The sequence below is a fragment of the Eptesicus fuscus genome, chromosome 1 (genome assembly GCF_027574615.1).
Source record: "Eptesicus fuscus isolate TK198812 chromosome 1, DD_ASM_mEF_20220401, whole genome shotgun sequence".
In the NCBI taxonomy this organism is placed as follows: domain Eukaryota; kingdom Metazoa; phylum Chordata; class Mammalia; order Chiroptera; family Vespertilionidae; genus Eptesicus; species Eptesicus fuscus.
The window spans coordinates 75,506,328-75,510,884 of NC_072473.1; the positions used below are offsets into that span (position 1 = coordinate 75,506,328).

The window sequence follows — 4,557 nt, forward strand, 5'->3', positions numbered from 1 at the left end:
AATTTTTTGAGAAAATGCCATACTGTTTTCCACAGTGGCTTCACCCGTGTGCAATCTAACCAGAAGTGCACGAGGGTTCCTTTTTCTCCGCATCCTCGCCAGCACTTGTCATTTGTTGATTTGTTGATGATAGCCATTCTGACAGGTGTGAAATGGTACCTCATTGTCGTTTTGATTTGCATCTGTCTGATAATTAGTGACTTTGAGCATGTTTTCATATGTCTCTTGGTCTTCTGTATGTCCTCTTTCAAAAAGTGTCTATTTAGGTCCTTTACCCATTTGTTGATTGTATTATCTTCCTTTTGTTAACTTGTATGAGTTCCCTATAAATTTTGGACATTAGACCCTTGTTGGATATAACATTGTCAAATATGTTCTCCCATGCAGTGGGCTTTCTTGTTGTTTTGTTGATGTTTTCTTTTGCTGTGCAGAAGCTTTTTATTTTGATGTAGTCTTATTTGTTTATTTTCTCCTTAGTTTCCATTGCCCTAGGAGCTGTATCAATAAAGATATTGTTACAAAAAATGTCTGCTATTTTTCTGCCTATGGGTTCTTCTAAGATTTTTATGGTTTCCTATCTTACATTTGATCCTTTATCCATTTTGAGTTTATTTTTGTGTATATTGTCTATTGGTGGTCTAAAAATATGGAACGCTTCACAAATGTGTGTGTCATCCTTGCACAGGGGCCATGTTAATCTTCTCTGTATTGTTCCAATTTTAGTATATGTGCTGCTGAAGGGAACACTGGATGACACCTTTTATAAACACAATCTTAAAATATGGCTCACTCTTACTGAATATAAAATGTAATTGAAAAATAACATTTAAAGTTATTTTGAGTGATTTGAATATAAAAAATATGACTCACTCTTACTCTTGGTAGCATACTCTCATTTGATATACTTTAATCTTCTGAATTTATTTGAAACCTGACATCATATCTACTTCAGTTTAAGTAGTATAATAGCTTTTAGCTAAAAGCAATACAAACCTGATGTGATTAGAATATAAAAAAACTTCTAACAAAGAAAATAGTCAAATAGCAGAGTTGTCAAAGATGCTCAGTTATAGTACAATCTGAGTTTTTAGGATTCTAGGATAGTTTACATAATGTGGATTCTTAATTTACAGTCCGATCATCTTGTGAAACTGCAGGCAAAATTATGTACTCACTTGCTCTATAAGATCTTCCAAAATCATGCCTTCTCTTCCAATTCTAAATCATTCATGGAATTTTCTCTTATCTCTATATATAAAGGCCTAATATGCTAAGTGTCCAACCGTTCGACAGTTTGCCCAGTCACTATGACATGTACTGACCATCAGGGAGCAGATGCTCTGACCTATAGGTTAGCTTGCTGTTGGGGTCCAGGCAATCAGAACTGGGAGAGATGGGTTGAACACACCCTGGATCCCTTCTGCAGTCCCTCCCCAGCCCCGAATCTGATTCACCCACACCTGGACCCAGGGCATGTCCAGCCCATCTTGCCCTACTGGCCACATTCTAATTAATTTCCTTTCAATGTGCATGAATCCATGCACAAGGCCTGTAGTATACTATAAAAAATGAGGAGGGAGAGACATACAGACAGAGACAAACAGGGACAGAGACAAAAAGACAGAGGCATGAGCTTCTAATATGAAGACAACCACTAGACCTGAAATCAGCAGTCTGCCCTCTGGTTCTGGTACTGTCATGTGTTGTGTGTGTGACATTCATCTAGTTTTCTTTTCGTTTTGGACCTATTTCATTATCACTTCAATTAAGAGGTTGAATTAGATATGCCCTTTCAGTTCCATCTTCCTAGAGTTCTATGTACTAAGGCAACTCTTGACTTAACCTTGATTTTAATTATATTTCCCTAGGTCCTTGGCATTTTCCTCTTTCAGCCAAGGTTCTACATCAGAGTGATGCTTTAGTGGCTTCGAGCTTCAGTCATTGCCACTGCATAGAATGGTAAAGACAATATTTTAACAATGATAAGAACCACTGCCTTTCCCTCTGAGTCTGCAGGTTATAAGGCATCATGTCTCTTTCCTATTCTCCCTCAGAGGCTGAAACTTGTATCCATACTAGAATTTGGGTCCTATGATGACATGCTCCACAGCCATATCACAACTCCCTGTGCTTCATCAAATCACCATTTGTCAATATGTGGTCACTTCTGTCATAAAACATCAGAGTAGTAAGAATGCCCTTAGAAATAACCTTGTCCATTGTCCTCTCCATCATCACACCATTGTTTTTTATATATGTACGAGGTTCATAATAGAGAAATGACTTGCACCAAGCCTTGCATGGAGTCCATGAATTAGTATTAGAGCCTATGGATTCTGATTTTATGTGCAAGGCTATTTCCACAGCACATCTTTGTTAATTATATTGTGAGGCATAAAGCCTTATTTTATTTGGATATTTATTCTTTCTTTCATTAAAAAATTCAATGAATGGGAAGGAGCCAAGATGGCGGCGGAGGTGAACTGCTGATCTGTTGCCTCGCATGGCAGTTTCGGAAATACAACTAAAAGATGGACTGGTGAGCGCGGCGACTCCTGCTCGCGTCTCCCCAGGCCGGGCAGCTGTCCTCTCAGTCAGCACCTCAGCCGGGGCCATGGGCTTGTGGGCAGCCGCGGCAGCTGCTGTGGCGGCGGCCGCAGACTTGGCGCAGTGGCTCTCAGTGAAGGAAGAGACCATCTTTCTGCAGGACGGGTCCATCCGCGTCACCAACCTGGCCGAGCTGCCCAGTGAGATCCTCGGGACCTCGGAGGCTGCCAACTCCGACTTGGAGGATTTTTAGGATTTCCCGTCTTATATTCAAGCCCTTTAGCCATTTTGAGAGAGGAGAACCAAGAAGGCAGCAAAGTTAAACAAATGAACTGCGCCACGCACAGCAATTTCAAAAACACAACTGGAGGGCAGAGCGTCTGCCACCCAGAACCACAGGAGAGCTGGCTGAATGGTGGATTTACAGCTAAGAGGGAAGAGGAAAGAGCAAACTCGGAGGGGATAAGGTGCGGAGGCGCGTGGGTCGGGCTGGTGGAGGGGGAAGGGTCGTGCGGCTTTTTTTCCAACTCTAGAGGAGATTAGCTCCCCATCACCCTGAAATCCAGCTTCTGGGGATGCGCGGGAGACCCAGACGCCTGCAGGGAGAGGCTGGACTCTTGGCCTTCGTGTCAGAGAGTGGGAATAACTTCCTTGTGGAGGTGCGCCCAGCAATCAGTGTTTGCTGTGCTGGAGTGCGGAATGAGAGGGCTAAGAAACGTGGAAAGCAGAAAAAGCAGACTTGCAGCCATTACAGTTCGCCACACCATGGCCTGGTGGCGCCCTGAGACCCCACCCCGCCCTGAGACCCGCCCCGCCCTGGGACCCACCCTGCACGTTTTGCAGGCCCACCTGGGCTCCAAGCAGCGGCTTTTGCATGTGGGTGGCCTGCCCTGTGGCAGCTTGACCAGATGAACTGCGGTTCTAGTTGGACTGCTCCAGGGTCGCTCAGACAGGAGGAGGAAACTGCAGTTTTTGCAGTAATCCCTGCTGAGTGGCCTCAGGCAGTAGCTGACTTACACTCCATTAGAGACCCAGAAACGAGGGCATCTAGTGGTCGGTGTGAGATGACACCAGATTTCAACCACGCGCATAAGGGACACATTCAAGAGGCAGACTCAGTGATGCCAAAGCCTTGATGCACCAAGACCCGGCCCATAAACGTGTCTCCTGCACAGCTACTCTTTCTTTATAGACACAGAGGGTCCTCACGGCCAATTGGCCTGAAGGACAATTCCTCCCAGTGACACCAACAACAATCAAGACTTAACTATACAAAAGAGGACCAAGATGGAGGCATAGGGTGGAAGCCTGATTGTTCTACAACTAGAATAAAAGAGAGGGGTATGCGGTATGATGCTGATGCCGGTGACCCAAAGACCACACTTTAAGAACTACGGCTCAGGCGACACAATGGAGGCCTGGAACGTGCTCAGCGCAGTTCCCCCGGCGGTCTCCAGCTGAGGGGACGGCTCCACTCGCTGCCGAGCACGGACAGACGAGCCCTTGGGAGACATGGGGTGGGAGACTCCGCGCTTGCTGACCTCCGAGTCCTTCAAGAATCTCAACGCCCCCAACGTGGCCAGATGCGCACGCTCGGTGACCGGCCACCACTGCAGACACAAGGGCCGACGCAGCGACACCGGACCAGCCTGCCGCCGCGCACCGGGCACACTGGAGCTTCGCCAAGCCCGCCGCCCAACGAGTTCTGCGGCAGCCGCCCTGGAGCTCTGAGAAAATGGCCGAAGGAATTGCTGAGAGGGAATTGACCAACAGGAATTGGGATCAAGAAGACGAAACCCCGCTGGGACCCGGGTCCGGGTGAGGCCGCATGCCCCTGTGTCCGGGTGAGGCTGGGAACTGGGTCAGGGTGATGCTGGGTCCCGGGTCCGGGTGAGGCCGTGCGCCCCTGGATCCGGGTGAGGCCACGTGACCCTGGGTCTAGGAGAGGCCATAGCCCCTGGGTCCGGGTGAGGCCACGCGCCTCTGGGTCCGGGTGAAGCCGGATCCCAG

The 4,557-nt window shown here is 47.4% G+C and overlaps 1 non-coding gene across 1 annotated transcript; it reads right to left on the bottom strand.

The window, feature by feature from the left end:
- Positions 1–640: 640 nt before the first annotated feature.
- On the bottom strand, positions 641–747 carry LOC114228008 (U6 spliceosomal RNA). Its single transcript, XR_003614095.2, has one exon. It is a non-coding gene; the product is annotated as a U6 spliceosomal RNA (small nuclear RNA).
- Between the last annotated feature and the right edge of the window lie 3,810 nt (positions 748–4,557).